Source organism: Myotis daubentonii, chromosome 3 (assembly GCF_963259705.1).
Source record: "Myotis daubentonii chromosome 3, mMyoDau2.1, whole genome shotgun sequence".
Classification (NCBI taxonomy): domain Eukaryota; kingdom Metazoa; phylum Chordata; class Mammalia; order Chiroptera; family Vespertilionidae; genus Myotis; species Myotis daubentonii.
Window position 1 is genome coordinate 77931141 of NC_081842.1, and position 19490 is coordinate 77950630.

Sequence of the window (19490 nt, forward strand, 5' to 3'; positions counted from 1 at the left end):
GAATTTTTTTTTTATTTAAAAGTCAAGGGACTAGGGAGAGGAAAGAATGAAGTTATGTTTAATGAGTATAGAGCTTTCTTTTTGCAGGATGCAAAGAGTTCTGGAGATGGATGGTGGTGATGGTTATACAACAATTTTAAAAAAGTTAATATCACTACATCGTACACTTAAAAATGACTTAGATAATACATTTTATATTATGTGTTCTTATCACAATACATTAAAAAAAAAAGTCAGCAGCTATACTTACCAGGCAGGGAGATAGATATAATGATCACAAAGGTTGTTTTCCAGGGAGAGGTTTACTTATTGCACTCCAGATATGCTGACCCCTGCAATTTCCCCAAATATGGGAAACTGGACTACATAATTAGACTGCATTCAAGCTCTCTCCTGAAAGGGTGGGGTGTCAGGGGCTAACTGTTTTATTATATCTCTATGACTAAAATAATTTGTAACTAATTAGATTAAAAGGAAAGTCCTGAAAGTTTACTTTATTTTACTATATCTGAAACTATAAATGTTACCAAAAGTATACTAGATATGAACTACAAAGAAAACAAACATGAAATTATAAAAAAAAGATTATTGTACATATTGTGGAGGATATACCAATCTGGCAACACCATTCTATATTAACCAGGGTTTCTTTTATTTGCATTGTTGTTCAAAATGAAAACACAATCTTCTTCACTCATTGGTTATACCCCAGAATAGTAAGTTTTATATCTAGTACTTATTTAATCTGCATTTTAATTAAACCATTAAATGTTATTTCAGTGCATTCAGAAATTAGTTGTGCCTTTTCTATCTCATTGTCATTTAAAGGTTTCAATCTAAAAATGTTAAAGAAAAGTCTTATAAATGAACAATAAAAGCCAGAGTCTATCATTTGCAGTTAATTTTTTCCTAAGGTTTGCCTTTTCCCCTATGGCTTAAAAAGTTATTTATTCAAGAATTAAACATTCCATTCCCAAAGGAGATTTTACAAATGAGTTTTCAGTGTTTTTATCAAAAATTATAATTTCTTTATAGCTCCTAGAAGACAAGGAACAATTAATGTCTCCATTACATAGAATACTGGAAGTTGATAGAAAAACTGAAATGTTTAAAGCAGAATCAGATGTTTAAGTTCACAGCATGTTGATTGCAGATAGAAAAGTTTGAAACCAGTATTGTTATCCTCTGGCTTTGGATCCTGGCCCATGCAATTAAAATTCCTCCCCAGAATGATTCCTCCTTCTTCCTGATGCCATGTTTGAGGAGGCTTTCTACTTTAAGTTGCCTGTCCCTCTTAAACATTTCAATAACAATCTATATATTTCCCCTCTGCTAATCAGCATATCCATTGTAATCATTTATTTATTTGTCCTTCCTTCTAAACTGTGAACAGGTGTTAATACTATACTCTTCTCTGTCCTAGTTTCAGGTTCTATCATATTGTTTAACATGCTGTTGGGGTTAATTATGAGGTTAATTATTCTCTTTATGAGAATAAAGAAAAAACAAAAACAGTTACTGTGTTTAGCTTCTAAGTAAGCTTTTTATATTGTTTATAAAAATATGTTTTTATTGATTTTTAGAGAGAGAGGAAGGAAGAGGGATAGAGAGATAGAAACATCAATGAGAAACAACATAGATCAGCTGTCTCCTGCACCCTCCCCGCCCCCTTACTGGGGATTGAGCCTGAAACTTGGGCATGTGACCTGACCAGGAATCCAACCAGTGACCACTTGGTCCATAGGTCGATGCTCAACCGTTGAGCCACACAAGCCAGACAGTTTTTCACATTTATTAAATTCTGAAATCAAGCCTTTGATGTAGGTATCATTATTATCATCCTGTTTTATAGGTCAGGAAAATGAGGCACAGACAAGTTTAGGTGACTTGCATAAGTTTGCAGAAATAATAAGTAGAAATGGTGCATAGCCATCATACTAAATTGAGTAAACAGAATGAGAGCTAAAAGGCATCTCACACACAGATCCGTGGATGACAAAATTCTATAAGATTAAGGGGCATACAGAAAGGAAAACTATTCCTTGCCCCACCCCAAGGTTTATATTAAACAAATAAAATATTTTATTGATGAATGAAATTTAAAGGGATTTGGATTATCACCATACTACCAAAGAAATCAGTTTACATTCTGATTTCAATTTTTCTGAATTACTTAAAGACATTTTTATACAAAATGGGATCACACTCCATATACATTGAAATAATCTGCTTTTGTCTCTTAACATTATATATGTCTTTCTATAGCAATAAGCAAATTTTCATCATTTTTAATATTGCAAAATAAAAAAAAAATTAAATGCAGTGTTTTAGTGTCACCTATGTGTACATTCCAATAGGTCAGCATAGAAATGTGAAAACTTTGCTATTCTCAAAATTAAAGATGTTAGCCACGACCCACCAGTGTCTCAGTTGGTTAGAGCGTCCTCCCATACACCAAAAGGTTGCAGGTTCAATCTCTAGTCAGGGTGCCTATGGGAGGCAACTGAGGACTAATTGATGTTTCTCTCTCACATCAATGTTTTTCTCTCTGTGTCTTTGTCTCTCTCTCTCCTTCTCTCTCTCAAAAAAACAAAAACAAAACAACAAAAAAAACCCCCAAACAAACAAAAACAATAGAAGCATATCCTCAGGTAAGGATAAAAAAAAAAAAGTAGAGATGTTAGGTGAAAGAGCAAAATCTGAGGTATGAAAATGCCACTGACAGGAAATTAGCAAGAGACAAGACAGAGGTAAGTTGAAGTCAATGATTGGCCCCCTAAAATCAAATAAGATATGGTTAGTCTGGTAGTGGATACCAAGGAGGGAGGTTCACAAGAGTGCGGATATATCACCTTTATGTCTAGGTTCACAAGCATGCACTGATTAACTGGCTTTTCTGAAAATTCCTAATGGACAGAAAAAGAGTTAAGTGGCTTTTAGAACGTACTTGAGAAAACTAGCAACTGGTTAATATAGTTGATTACCTAGAGCAGTAAAGGCAAAAACTGTGGTGCTTTATGTTTCTCAAAATGGTTGTGTTGACCTAGGAAAAGCCTACCAGGTCAAGGATGCTTAGCTACAACTGAAGATATGAGTAGCAAAAGAGATGATTACATTATTGACAAATTTTAAACAAATTCATAACGCGTCTGTTTGTATATTTGTACATCTTGGGCTTTAATGGGCCAGGAGCTGACATGTCTTAATAGGGAGTAAGAAGTGAAGATACTGAGAACACTCACAAAGTAATGCACATTTTCCTGTGACACCAAAGAAATGGCACTTAAACTGTACGTAAAACATTTCTACAAGCAGATCCCTTTCCAAGAAAATAAAAAGATATGCTTAGTCTGTAGGAAAATAAAACTTCCTGGGGTTAGGTCTCAGACAATTGGGTTTAAAGTTTCATTCTTTTTCAATTGTGGTATTTTTTTTTAATGAGGCACATGAAATCCTTCCATTTACCCCATTTGCCACCTTAAAACCTCATTTTAATGCCCACGTGTCCTTAATAAGAATTTTAGAAAAAGACATTCCTTTATTTTCATGAAATTCAGCCATGTAAAGCAGCTCGAGCCCCATGAAGAAGAGAATTCCTGGATCACTAAGTAAGAAAGTAATGAAAGCACAGGTGGTTATCATTCAAGCCCTGTGGTAGGAAGTAGCCAAGGTCTTAAATTTCCTAAATTTAAGAGCCACCTGATTTGGATGATATCCTTTTGAAGATCTGTGGTGGAAATGAAAGAAATGAGGTCATTATTTTGCATATATTTCATAATCTTCCTCTTTTGTTAACATTCAACACTAGCTCTCTCTACTACACTCCTGACTCTTATTACACCCAGGAGATAAGAAGAGAGCCACCACAAAGGTGAACAGCTCTTCACCTACAGTCCATCAAATACACTATTCTCATTTCTAAGGGTTGAATCCTTTCACTTACACACTAGTCCCTACCCTCTCTTCTCATCCTTCCTAACTTTTCTCCCATGATAGTCCCTCTTCTCTCCCCATTGTCCTCTTTCTCCCTAGACTAGAGGGTCACTCCTATTTTTTTTAAAATATATTTTATTGATTTTTTACAGAGAGGAAGGGAGAGAGATAGAGAGTTAGAAACATCGATGAGAGAGAAACATCGATCAGCTGCCTCCTGCACATCTCCTACTGGGGATATGCCCGCAACCCAGGTACATGCCCTTGACCGGAATCGAACCTGGGACCTTTCAGTCCTCAGGGCGACGCTCTATCCACTGAGCCAAACCGGTTTCGGCTCACTCCTATTTTCATGAGAGGAAGTGCCCTCCCTATACTCTAGAGAGTGTGGGCTCTGGAAATAGAGTGCTGGGACGGGAATTCTGGCTCCACCATGTAGTAGCTACATGGCGTGAGCTCATTACTAACCCTTGAGTGAGTCAATTTCATATGTAAAATGAAAGGCTCTTTAAAAATATTATTTTTATTTTTTTTAGAGAGAGAGAAAGGTAAAGGGAGAGAGAGAGAGAGAAATGTGAGAGCAAAGTCGATGGGCTGCCTCCTACACGCCCCCCTACCGGCGATCAGGGATGGAGCCCACAACTTGGGCATGCACCCTAACTGGAATCAAACTAGCAACCTTCCAGTGCAAAGGATGGCACCAACCAACTGAGCCATACTGGCCAAGGCAAAATGAAAGGTTCTTATGAAAACTGAGAATTAAATAAATTGATACTTGTAGAACACTGTTTCTGAAACATGGTAGACTATACATGTGTGAGTTGTTTTTATTATTCACATAGAAACATATTTCAATATTGTCCATATTTAAAAATTTATCTTTAGCTACTAGGTCACCTTCCATCTATAGCCCAATTTCACCCATCTTCCTTCTAGAGAGCTCTTCAAAATAGCCTTTTCTCATACCTCTACTTCCTCATCTCCCACTCTTTGTCTCAAGTCCCCTCCCCTGCATGGCCCTACCGAATTAGCTCCAAATTAATGTCATCAGTGGCCTTCATATTGCTAGAGTGAGATCTAGTCCAGCAAAAGCAGAACTCAGAGTCTGATATAGATGATGACCACACAAAACTTGCACAAGTCTTGGGAAGCATATTAGATTACCTAAGATGTGAGATAGAATTGAGCTAGGTTTACCTTACTAAAAAGAATAGTATTAAAATGCAATCTCTCACTGTGCTTGGAATCACTGATCCTCTAAAATTTAGGTTATGTCACCAAATTTGGTTAGTGTAATGAAACTCTTTGTCCATTAGCAAGTTCTCTCAAGATTTCATAGCATTCTCTTTAGATTTATTTGGACCCTATCCCAAGATCAGCAGATATTAAAATGTATTCATGATCCTTAAGTATGGACAAGTTATTTCCTAGGAGACTCAAAATCTTTTGCAAATAAATGCATAAAACTAGAAATGCATACCAGGATGTGTTGCCTAACTCCAAATATAAATTATAATTGAGAATCCACTCTGAACTAGACAGACTCTCAGGTATAAAAAAAACATTGTGAACTGAGGGGATTTGTAAATTTCCTGCATTGGCACCTGATCATTATGACCCTAAATTTACCTTGAAGAGAGCCAGATAAAAGAATATCCCTTATGGTATCTGATTGGATATCAATTGCTTTTCATTTTCTTGTAAAAGTTCAGAGAGTTATCCAGAATTCACTTCACATCACTGTGCACAAATTTGCTAATACTCTGCATAATTACTTAGCCTCATTTGTAATGAATGGGCATATATAACAATAATATATTAAATATTCTGAGTAAAAGACTTAAAATCAATATGAATTTGATTTTATTCTGATAATAGAATCAAGTCCAGTAATTCTTATTACATAATATTCTCATTTAAATACTTATGTTATTATTTACTAGCAGAGTGATAAGTACAAAGAGCACTTGAATACAAGATTTGTTTTGAGGTGAGATCATTATCTCCTGTAAAAGTATTAACCTGTAAAGACAATGATTAGACATTGCATACACATTTATGTATTAAATGAAGCCCAATATTTCTGAACATGTATGCTTATAATGTATCTTTTACTTAAGAAATCTGCAAATTTCAGTACATTGCTATTTAAGATATATCTGATATGATCACTGTTATAACCAGTTTATTCTGAATACTGGCAAAAATATGAAATTAATATATATGAGTTATTTCCTATAGTTAAGTTATAAAGAATGTTAGGTACACTATAAAATATTATGTACTTAGTGATAGCCTTTAATAAAGTGAGTTTTATTGCTAAGATTTATTCACTCTATTCAGCCTGAATAGTCATTCAGCACAAACTTTAAAAGCTTTCAAAACATCTAGTACCAGTCTATTTTTACTATAAGTAACAAAGTGATCATATGAAAGACTTAACAGTTGGATTTCAGGAAACTTATCAATCTCAGGCTAATTTTTAATGGTCTAATCAGAGCCATGGGTCAAGTCTATGACCTGGTGAGTGAAGATTGAATTATTTTCTGAAGTGTTTATCATGCCATGTATGGTTAATCCTGGAATAGATTATGGGGCAAGAATTCAAACTGACAGAGAGGAGGAACTTTTCATAGGGTTTGGAGCTAAAGGGGCATGGAGTCTATTAGTCAGGGTTTGCCAGAGAAACAAAACCAACAGTAGATAGATGGGTGGATAGATGGATGGATGGATGGATAGATGGATGGATAGATGATAGATTGATAAGTTTCCTGAAATCCAACTGTTAAGTGTTTCATGATGATAGATAGATATAGGTAGGTGGGTAGGTAGGTAGATAGATAGATAGATAGATAGATAAATAGATAGATAGATAGATAAAGAGGATGGTAATCATGCAGTTACGGAGGCTGAGACATCCCATGATTTTCCCTCTGCAAGCTGGAGAACAAGAAAGGCTGGTAGTATAATTTAGTCTGAGTCCAAAGGCCTGAGAACCAGGGGAGCCAAGAGTGTAGCATGCAGTATGAGGCTGCAGGCCAGAGAAGGAGGGGAGGCGGGACCACTGGTATAAGTCTTAGTGTCCTAAGACCCAAGAACAAGTGTTCTGATGTGAGCTCAACAAGAGTGTGAGAAATTCCACCCTTCCTCTACCTTTGTGTTGTATCTGTCCCTAGACAGATTGGATGATGCTCTGCCCACATTGGTGAGGGCAGATCTTCTTTACTCAGTCTGTTGATTCTGATATAATTTTTTTTCTAGAAACTTTCTCACAGACACATCCAGAAATAAAGTTTTACCAGCTATCTGAGCCCAGTTAAGCTGACACATGAAGTTAACCATCACAGACTCCAAAGAGTGGAAAGGCCTAGAATGATTCCTTGTGCAACATAACATTCTATTGGCCATGAGGAGGCAGTGTGGAAATGAGTGGAGGCAGTGAGCTTTCACTCTTTGCCAGCCCCAGGTCAGTCATGAGGTGGCCGTGGGCAGTCATGTTATAGAAGACTGGAGAAAAACCAAGCAATGCTTAGAGAAATGGAGTTAACAGCTTTATTACATCTGCAGACTCAGAGGAGGTTGCCTCTCAAATTCTGAGCAAGCCAATATGGTGAAGGCTCCTCTTATATCCCCTTTTGGTATCTTTGTCCCCCAAATATGGATTATACTTCTGGAGCTTCCATGGGCTTTGTACAAAGCCCCAGGTGTTGGAGTCTGGAGACCATATTTAAGGGCCTGGCCTGGCACCAGGGCTGATAACCCCCCTCCGGGGGCTGTGTCATGGTTTATGGCCACTGTACAAATGTGAGCATTTAGGTAACAGGTCTTGCAAGACCAGTTTGTGGAGAAAGAGTCAATGACTTAATTATAGGTTATCAAGAATGTACACTGGGCTTGCTGGCACAGATTCAGACTGCTAGCTTCCCCTCTCCCCCCAATATCAGGGTTACCTTGGAATTAGCCTTTTAGCCTTCTCAGTCACAACAGGACAGTGCAGGCCCTGACTTTTAGAGCAGCCAATATCTAGGCCAGCAGGTAGGTAAGTGTAGTCAAGACTGGCCTTTGGAACCCATCTGACACCAGAACAAGGCAGAAGTGGCATCAGTGGTGCAGATAACTGCCAGCAGAACTCATAATCCACCAGTGTCTTCAGCAACAAGCACAGAAGACTGGTGGACAGAAAGAGGCCCAAGTCAAAGAATATGACAATCTTTTTCATGTGGTGTCATGTGAAGCAGTACATTGGGAAAATTTTCAGAAATACATGAAGAAGCTTCTCTGTATACTAATTTCTGGCAAGGAAGTGATGGGGTCTTATGCCATTATCATGTGAGCAAATGGAGCATAACTTTATTTGTATTCATAGGCTGGGGAGAACAAAAATAGGTGCAATATACAGAGAAATAATTAAGGTACTGCTACTTGGGGTGTTGGTAGTTTTTCTACAGTCCGAGCTAACACTTTGAAACATATTTTGTAAGAATTAGAAAGATAAGCATCTCATTTGTAGTTTCCAATTGGAAATGGAAAACTTAAAAATATGGTGCCAAAGTGAAGTTTCTAGAAAATCAATTGAACCAAAATTAAATCTAAGGGAAAAAACAGTGATCATAAAACTGATTTTTATTGTCAAGATTTACCAATTTATATTTATCAGGACATTCAACTTCTGATGGAAAAAGTTTCTGTGACTTTTAGTTCTAATATGATTTTCTTATTTTAGAGCTAAAATAACATTTTTCCTGTTTGGTTCCTGTGCTTCAAATCATAGTCCCTCAAATAGTTCATGCTTTGATTTAAAAGATAATTTCCAGCATTTTTTAAAGTATTCTACTTTACAATGTGTTTGCTCATAATAACTTTATTTCATCTTTTAATGCCTCTGTGATATAATTACTCTGTGATTATTTCATTGTTATTATCATTATTATTAGAACATTTTTACATATAAAAAGTGTCAAAGAAATTGAGATTTTCCCCCAAAATTATGGAAGTACTGCTACTTAGAGACCAATTACTCACATCATAAAACTATTATTTGTTTTACAAAAGCCTTCAGAATGTTAATTTTACAAATAGGGAGCCTTCCCCTAATATCTTAAAATTGCCAAACATTTACTACAGGCCATATTTTGGAATATATATTGTTTAAATAAAGTGAAGGCACATATTTTCATAATTCTTTCCATTGAAAAATGTCTTTTAAGTAGTGGGACTCTATTTAACTATAAATATTTAGAAAAGAAACATGGATATGCCATATGAGCTTTATCTGCCTGATTGTACATACAGAGAAATTTTTATCAAAGTTGGTAAAGTTTGACTGTTGAAATTGCAAAGAATTAAAAGTGGATTCCATTAAAGCTAGACCTCTGCTTACAAAGCAAAACGGAAAACTGAAGCAAAAGAGAACATATCAAACTCTGAACTCTATTTGAAATAGACTCAAAATTGTGATCAAAGGAATTTTTAGATCTTTTGGTATATATATATATATACATATATTCATTCAACAGATGCATATTGAGTATTAACAATATACTAAACATTGAACCAGGTAAAATATATATTATTGGGGAAAACAGATAGAAATTTTTTTTAAAAAAGCACGTATGATATAGTATGCAGAAAGGATCATGTTGGTGAAGGAAAAGAAAGCAGTGAAAAAAGATATAAAATAATGAGGGGGTGGGGGAGTGGATGCTATTTAGTATAGTTTGAACCAGGCAGGGCCTTTGCTAAAGAAGTGATACTAGAAAAGTGAAGACATCGTGATTTAAAAAAAACAAATGCATGTTTGATAGCCATGAAAAAGAAATTTGCCACAGCATGGATGGATCTAGAAGGTTTTATGCTCAGTATTTCACTTATTTCAAGTCAAGAGAAAGACAAATATCATATGGTTTCATTTATATGTACATTTTAAAGAAAATATAAACAAACAAACAAAAACTAAACACTTAGACACAAAGACCAGACTGGTGATTGTCAGAGAGGGCGGTTTGGGGAACTGGGTGGAAGAGATGAAGGGATTGAGAAATACAAATATCTAGTTACAGAATAATTGCAGGGTAAAAAGTACAGCATGGGAATAAAGTCAATAATCCTATATAATAAAGAGGGAATATGCAAATTGCCTGTCACTCTGCCACAAAGATGTTGGCGCCCACAGCAGAGGCAAGGGTTTCCATAACAAAAGATGGCTGTGCCCACAGCGGAGGTGGGGTTTCCGTAACACAAGATGGCTGCACCCACAGCGGAGGCCAAGTTCCTGTAATGAGCCTTAATGAGCAATCAGCAGGGACCTGAGGCTGAGCTCTCCCCACCCCCTGTGGGACTTGACAGGGGACCTCAGGCCATGCCCCCCACTCAGTAGGGCTTGATGGGGGACCTCAAGGTGTGCCCCCCTCCCCAGTGCTGGGCTGGGAAACCTCAGACTACACCCCTTGCCCAGCGGGGCTTGACAGGGGACTGAGGCTGTGCCCCCCTCCTGGCAGAGCTTGACAGGAGACCTCAAGCCGTGCCCCCCACCCAGCGTGGCTTGATGACAAACCTCAAGGTGCCCCCTTGCCCTGGCCCAGGTTGGGGGACCTCAGGCCATGCCCCCTGCCTGGGCGCTGGGCCAGGGACCTGAGGCTGTGCTCCCCGCCTGGTGGGGCTTGACAAGGGTGGGACCAGCCAGGTCTGGATCTAGCCGAATGTGGGAGTGCCGGCTGGGTCTGGGTCTCCCACAATTTTGAGGCACATGTGGGTGGGCAGGAACTTGACATGGGTCACGTGGTGCACCCCAGACTCTGACAGGAGGAAAATTTTACTACTTTTCTTTCATCTCTGACATATCTATTATAAAGGGCAAATAGCAATATTAAAATATTTCCTCTAATTAATCCCCTTTTAATGTGCATGAATTTTGTGCACCGGGCCACTATTATTGTAATAACTATGTATGGTGCCAGGTGGGTACTGAAAATATCAGGGGATCACTTTGTAAAGTGTATAATTGTCTAACACAGCGGTTCTCAACCTGTCTGCCGCGACCCCTTTGGGGGTCGAATGATCCTTTCACAATATGTAATATATATATCCAAACACATATATAATTACATATTGTTTTTGTGATTAATCACTATGCTTTAATTATGTTGAATTTGTAACAATGAGAGTGGGGGTCACCACAACATGAGGAACTGTATTAAAGGGTTGCAGCATTAGGAAGGTTGAGAACCACTGGTCTAACCACTATGCTGTACAGCTGAAACTAAAGCAAAATAAAGTAAAATGTAATTAAAAAGTTGAAATAATTTTATTTAAAAAAAGAAGGGTGTTTGAGGCAGAAGGAAAAGGCCTTTGACAAAAACTAATTTGGTGCACTCAGAAAATATTAAGAAGGCCAGTGTGAACAAGGGGGGGTAAGGGACAGAAAGTGACAAATGAAGTTGGCGGACTCAACTGGACAAGTAATAGAGAACTTACACAGCATTCAGTGGTACTTAGCCACTGAAGAGTTTTGAGCAGGGACGAGGAACGAGCTGAACCATATTTGTTTTCCAAAAATTCTTTGAAATTGAATTAAAAATTTACATAAAGCAAAAATGAGCAAAAGCTAAGTGCACAGATCAATGACTTTGTACACGTGTATGTACCAGCACCACCACTCAGAATTGTTTTTGATCACAGTAGGGAGCTGGGGAGAATGGAAGCACACAAAATGCATGGCGATGAGCTGGAAAGAAATGGTTCAGGCTTGTGTCGGAGACACAGCACAAGCTGAAACTGGATGGCAGCTTTTCGAAGAGGCGAAGCATAGGAAGTTGAAAATTAGGAGCTGCATTTAAGGTTAGAGCCAATTGACACGTGTTGGTGTGTTGGATGCAGGTGTGAGGAAACTAGAAATGTAAAAAGTGACTCTGCGGTTTGGGTTCTGAACTAGGAGGGCAATTGCTGGGGCTGTTTTTGAGACAGAGGAAGAGTTGCTTGAGAGTGAGAGACATCAAGGGTTTAGTTCTGGCCATGTTGTACTGAGCTGCCCTATCCATTAGAATCCCTGGAGCCTAAAGCTCCAGGGGCAGCTGGGTGAAATTGGCTGGAGAAAGTAAGAGTAGATAAAGAAAAGCAGAGGGCCAAAAGCAGAACCAGCAAATGGCCGTGCAATACAAGCCAGGAAGTAACAGGATAAACAGGAGACTGTGAAGTTTGGAGAAGCCACGAGTGTGCACATGCAGTTCTCTGTGGATAAAGGATAGACAGTGTTAGGGGCTGAATTGTGTCCCCCCAAAAAATTCGTATGTTAATGTGGCTATATTTGAGACGGTGTCATTAAATAGGACAATTAGTTAAAACAAGATCATTAGGGTGGTCTCTAGTCCACTATGATGGTGCTCTTATAAGGGGAGATTAGACACATATAGTCAGCAGACAACGTAAAAGCACAGGTGGAAGACGGCCATCTACAAGGCAAGGACAGAGACCTCAGGAGAAGCCAATCCTGCCAACGCCTCGGTCTAGAACTTCTAGCCTCTAGAATTGTGAGAAAATAAATTTCTGTTATTTAATCCACCCAGCCTGTGACATTTTGTTATGGCAGCTCTACCAACCTAATGCAGGCAGCTTGAAGATTAATGGTTCTTTTCTGAAAAATCCAGGGATGAGAAAGGAAAATGCCATTCTCCCAACCAGACACATTCACGTATTGCCTGCTTTTCCTTGCCTCTATAATATATTACCACACCCTTAAAAACAAGTTGTACAGTACACCAGTATGGTACCTATAGGTATTATTGAGTTTAATGTTCAAAAAAAAATCATAACAATTTTCTTACTGAATCCTTAGGATGAACCTGCATAGATGAACAAATTTTAAAAACACAAGTAGAATGTGAAGTGCCTGAAGATACTTCTTAGCTTAGTTTTAGAAATAAAGGAAAGGAATATGACCAGAATCCACTATGCTTAGCAGAGACTGATGTTTTCCCCCCAATATCCATTCTAAAATCCCCTTCCAAGTACTTAGTAGGTTTTAGCTATAATACGTACAGCCTCCTTTGTGTCATGTGGTTAAGTTTGGACCAATAAGATATAGGCAAAAGGGCTTCCAAAATGTGTCCTTAGAGAGAGGTATACCCTTTTAACCCTTTCCTCTTTACTATAATCTGGTATGTGGACATGACTTCTGAGATTCAGCAGTCTAAGGTTGAATGTCACCTGCTGAGTACAGAGGAGGAACAGGAAAGAAGGTTGGTCCTTGACACCATGAAGCCACATTCCAGTCCCAGAGATAAACTTCCATCTTGTTTGACACCATTATTATTTTTTTTTCTGTTAATCATAATCAAATAATCTTACCTGTGTATCTCTAAGGACACCTTTTTGACAATATAAGCAAACATAACACAATGAAAGACTGTTTTATTTTTCATCAATATTCATTTTAATCAAATGCTGAATTCTAGACTTTGAGTTTGGGCACAGGCGGTGGTACAGTGGAACCTTAGTCACACAGGGGTCTGTGGCAATGGCGCTCCGGGAGCTGTACAGTGAGTCACTGTGAGTCTAATGATCCCTATATAACATTAGTACAACTTTAACTTTCCATATGATATAAGCTGTACCTTTAGAAATTGTTGTATTACTATAGAACTAATAATTATTTAACTACATTTGTTTTTTATTAATCACATGTTGTTTATGTACTATTAAAGTATCATAGTTCATGTATCTGTATAAGGTTACACAGTCTATACATTTTGCTTTGAACACATGGGGACTATCAATGTTCTATAGTAGCTGTGAGCCCCACCCCCAGGGTCCAGGGCACATTAATTAGAGCTACTAAGAGAGTATTTGAATAGTGACAACCCTTAAATTCACATAAATTAGGCAATTAGGGTAACATTTTAAGCACAAGGACTTTGGAATCAGAGAAACTATGTTTTAGTATATTTTCCACCACTTAACCCTACTGAAAACTAAGGCCACTGTAACCCTCAATGTCCTCCTGTTCAAAATGTGGATTCTAATAGTTTGGAGGATCAAATCAGATTCACGTACAAGCACTTAATACAGAAGCTGCCAGATAGTAAGTACCCAGTACATGTTAACAATTACTACTGGGCGTTCAACAATGTTGTTAGTGATTCAGTGAATGACAATAGTACTTCTTCATTTTGCAGATAAATAGACTGAGACAATTTGAGTTATATCCCCAGATGCCTGTTCCACTTTTGCCTACTAACAGCTAAGCCCGTGCTCTTTGCCTTAAGCATTGAAGGAAAGCAGACTCAGAAAGCAAGACTTCCTGTCTGAGGCATCTGTGGTAACAAACTTATTGCCATTGACATCTAAAATGTGCCTTTTCGGTGTCTGCTCTATGTAGCAAGACTTCTTACATGCTTTTAAACATATATCATGTCAATAGCAGATGCAGAAATGATGTGTTTTATGTTGTAAGTCTAATCTTTTAAAACAAGTGATCTCAGATCAACAATTATTTTCAACAATTTCCCCAGATTTGAATAGTTTTAAATTGGGAAACATTCTCTTTACAGATATTGCATTGCTACCTCAGCAGATGCTTCAGTAGATTTTTTTTTTTTTTTTTTTGGCAGCAAGTAAAATGCTTACAAACTATAATCTCTCAGTCAGGGCTATATGCACCACACATAGGAGACAAGCACGTTTTCCTTACAGAGGTCAGGATTAAGAGTTTTGGGGGTCAGATTTCTTCAACACTAGGTCAAGGTGATGGACAGGGCTGGATGTTGACTGGCAATCATCATCATAATTTCTAAGTACAAAAATCAGGAATAAAGTTAGTAAGTATAAAAATTATTATTTATGATATTAAAAATGATATTCATGACCATTAAAGCTTAAATATATATCTTGATTATGATTCTACTCATGTCATTTTCCACATTCTCTCTCTCTCTCTCTCTCTCTCTCTCTCTCTCTCTCTCTCTATATATATATATATATATATATATATATATATATATATGATGTAGATATAGATATAGATGATATAGATACATATTCACATATATCCAAACCTTAATTTTATGCTTCAAAATTTATTTTAGGTAAATATACTCAGTATGGACTATCATCTTCAAAAATCTTATTTTCTTGCATGAAGTATATGCTTAAAGAATGGTTTTCAAGTGAATGAAGAATCAAAATTCAAGTATTTCTTAATGGGGAAACTTACTGTCTTACATAAAACAGAAGACTCTGCTCTATTGTTCATCAAAAAGTAACCAAATAATGCTTATGTGAAAAAAAATAATTTTCATAATGATCCTCAGTCATTTTCACATTTCAGAAACAATCATGTTTGGCCACCTCTGGGTGTATTTTCCCCCCTCAAAAATTGTATTATTATTAATATACTAGAGTCCCGGTGCACAAAAATTTGTGCACTCGGAGGAGGGGGTCTCTCAGCCCGGCCTGCGCCCATTTGAAGTCCAGGACCCCTTAGGGGATGTCCACCTGTTGACTTAGGCCCACTCCCTAGGGGATCAGGGACCCCTCGAAGGATGTCCTACTGCTGGTTTACAGGGATCGGGCATAAACCGGCAGTCGGACATCCCTCTCACAATACGGGACTGCTGGCTCCTAACCGCTCACCTACCTGCCTGATTGACCCTAACCACTCTGCCTGCCAGCCTACTTGCCCCCAACTGCCCCCCGCCACCGGCCTGCTTGCCCCCACCTTCCCTCCCCATTCGCCTGCTCACTCAAAACTTCCCCCTCCCACTGTCCTGATCACCTCCAACTGATCCCCACTGACGGCCTCCTTGCCCCCAACTGGCCCTCCTGCTGGTCTGCTTACCCCCAATGGCCCCGCCCCCCACCATCCTGATCACCCACAACTCTCCTCCCTTCTTGACCTCTAACCACCTCTACCTCAGCCCTGCCATCATGGCTTTGTCCAGAAGTATAAATAGAGGCCTGATGCATGGGTGCAGACTGGCTGGTTTGCCCTGAAGGGTGTCCTGGATCCGGGTGGGGGTTCCCTAGGGGCATGGGGTGGCCTGGGCGAGGGGCAGGTGGTGGTTTGCAGGCCAGCCATGACCCCATGGGGTGAGGGTCCCCACTGAGGTGTGAGGGGCTGAGGGCTGTTTTCAAGCTAGCCACCCCCCCTTCAAGGTGGGGGGTCCCACTGGGGTGCCTGGCCAGCCTGGGTGAGAGGCTGATGGCTGTTTGCAGGCTGTCCATGGCCCTTGGCAACCAACGCTTCCAGCCCTTCCTTTTTTTTTTTTTTTTTTTAGCACCTCCTTGAGCGGAGGGAAGCAGGTATCTGGGATTTATTTATCTTCTATAACTGAAACTTTTTAGCTTTGAGTGGAGGCCAGGGCCTGCCAGGGTGGGTGGGAAGCTTGGCTTCCTCCATCACTGGGGGAAACCCAAGCCTCTTGCTAGCTCTAGCTCCGTGGCTGCCGCCATCTTGTTTGGGTTAATTTGCATAATCACTCCTGATTGGCTGGTGGGCGTGGCTTAGTGGAGGGACATCAATTTGCATGTTTCTCTTTTATTAGCGTAGACTAGGGGCTCATTGTATGAATTCGTGCGCCTTGAAAGGAACTGTGGGCCACAAGGCTGCAATGGGCACAGGAGCAGGTCTCAGCCCATCCTTTGAACCCCGCCCAGCCCCTCCTGCCATGGCCCTCAGTCCCCTGTCTGCCAGCAGCCCAACTCCCATCACCACCGCTCCCACGTGCTGATTGCGCTGGCCCTGCTTGCACCTGCTGATGACCCGGAATGATTGGGGCTAGCACCAGCAGTGGGTGTGAGCAGCAGCTCCAGCACTGGCTGTAGGTGTGAGTGGAGCTGTCACCAGCAGTGGGTGTGAGCAGTAGCTGCCAGCCCTGATTGCCCCTCAAGATCAGAGGGAGTTGGAGAAGCCCTGGGGGGTGATCAGGGCTGGCAGCCACCACTCACACTCACTGATGGAGCCGAGCGATTGGGGCTGGTGCCAGGCACCAGTAGCAGGTGCAAGCAGGGCTTATGCCAGCAACTGGTGCGAGCATCCGGTGGGACTGTGGCATGTGGGAGCAAAGAATTTTCAGTAACCACCAAGAACTTGCCCCAATGACAGCAACCAGCACTCCACCTTTGTCTGGCACCCCCACTCCCTGCTCCACCATCCCGCCATGGCCGATGCCCACCGTGTTCTGCACTCTGCCTACTGCCGACACCCACTATGTGCCGCACGCAGCCCCAGTGGTCAGAGCACATCATAGCGACCAGTTTTATTCCATTGTTCAGTTGTTCTGCCGTTCGCTCTATTTGCATATTAGGTTTTTATATATATAGATTAATTTTTGGCTTATTAACTTTGGACATTGTCTACTAACTTCTTGCTGTGGTAGAGGAGCTTTAATTCTCACCTGGCCCAACTTCATTCCTCCACCTTAGCAGAGGTGGTCTCTGTGAACTCAAACAATATCTTTAAATTTCCTCTCTTGTTCCACCAACTATTGAAGGTCTTCTTGATACCTTTCTCTGTGCAGCCTGATACCATCCCTCACTGCTCTCCACCTACCAGCCTTCATCAACTGTAACTCTATACTGGCATTTACATTTTCTCCTGCAATCACTTAAATTTTTTATAGGTTATCTGTAGTCTATTTAAAAGTTGAGTGCCAGAAAATTATGTTTTCATTAGTATGACTATGTAGCACTTTTTTAAAATGTTACTATTCATTTCAGAGAGAGAAGAAGGGAGAAGGAGAGAGAGAATCATTGATGTGAGATGCGAGAGCCTAACGTCTAATGTCTCTTACTGCTCCAAACCCCTGCTGGCTGGGAATTGAACTGGAGACCCTTCTGTGCACAGGATGATGACCAACCAACTGAGCCACATAGGCCAAGACAGCCAATTAGCTATTTTTTTCTGAAGCATATGTAATAGTATATTAACATTGTATTTCCTTCTGTATAGATCAATATTAAGGGTGTCCTGGTCTCTTCTCCTGTACAGTTCAAATAAGAATTTTACTGGTCTTGCTTTAAGTGTCAATGGATTTTTCTTTTCATAATTTACCAATGGTATTTATCAGAACCTTTAGTTCTTCCAAGCTCTAACTCATTCTATCACTTACATCAAAGCCCCTTTCCTCCCAGACACCTACTTGGAAGTTTATAGTGAATATTAATGAAAACATGAATATAGAGTGATTAGCAGCAGGTCTGTCACTACCATTTAAAAATAAATATTATTATAACATTATTGTTATATGTTCTCAGCTGGACAGAATGCACTATTAAGTTAAAGACCATTTTTCTTGTTCACTACTGCATATTTGTTATCTAGCACAGATCCTAACTATAGCTATTCATCAATAGTTGATGAGTAAATAATTGATTTATATTGAATAATGATCTTTAAGAATTTTTTTAAAATTTATTTAGTTGTCTCACTATTTAATATTGCACATAACCAGCAGGGTCATTTGTTATAGTGAAAATGTAAATAAATGTTCTTTTTATTTTAAAATTTATATTTTTGATAATAATTTTTAAAAATATTTTTAATGTGCTCTGAAAATTTTAATGTATCTACTCAAACTGACTCATCCACAGGCAACATGATAAAAAGCAATAGTTTCCTGTGATCTTATAGCAAGAAAGTCTTTTACAGAATACATTATATTCCATGTCTCTGTTGTGTTGGGTTAATTTAAATCAAGTTATACAAATAACATGTTGGCAATTTTATGAGCACAGTTCATGAGCATAACAATAATTCAGAATTTTTCTTTTGGAACCATGGGTAGCTGAAGGCTTATTGCATTCTGCTCTGTAGGAACATGGCATGGTCAGAAATCTTCCATAAATTTTTCGTAGTAATTTCAATTTTAAATATCAAATTTCAAGGAAGTGAATCAAAAATAATGTATTTTAGATATTCAGAATTGTTTTAACTTTTAATTGAGGTAATTGTAGATTCTCATGCAATTAGAAGTAACAGAAAGAACTCTGCTAAGCCTTTGCCCAGTTTCCCCCAACAGTAACATCTTGCATAACTACAGTACAGTGTCGCAATCAGGAAATTGACATTGATATAATCCACCAACCTATTCTGACTTCACTAGTTCTAAATGCATCCCTGTGTGTGTGTGTGTGTGTGTGTGTGTGTGTGTGTGCCTGTGTTATTTATCACATGTGCAGATTCATGGAACCATCACTATAGCAAGATATCAAAAAGTACCGTCACAACTGCCATTGCTTTTTAAGTTTAGATTTGCTAGAATAAATGTAAATTCTAACCACATTTTAATTATGGTTCCATATTCTAAACTCAGACACAATTAAGAAAAATACAGTTATTGGTCCAGTTTCAACTGAGATAAATGTTTTAAACCCTAAATAATTGTATAAATAAGACCCACACTAAATAAAACTAACTACTCATCTCTCGCAGTATATCTTTTGAAAGGTAAGTATCACGGAGATTTTTTAAATTACTCTTCTAGAAACATCTTTTACAGATAATATTCAACCAATCCCAAACATGGCCATCAGTAGCTCTTTGTTTCTCTCAAATGTTGACAAAA

At 38.9% G+C, this 19490-nt stretch overlaps 1 pseudogene; it reads left to right on the forward strand.

Moving 5' to 3' along the window:
- Positions 1 to 242: 242 nt before the first annotated feature.
- LOC132232271 (U1 spliceosomal RNA) lies at positions 243 to 391 on the forward strand (annotated as a pseudogene).
- The last annotated feature ends 19099 nt before the right edge of the window (positions 392 to 19490 follow it).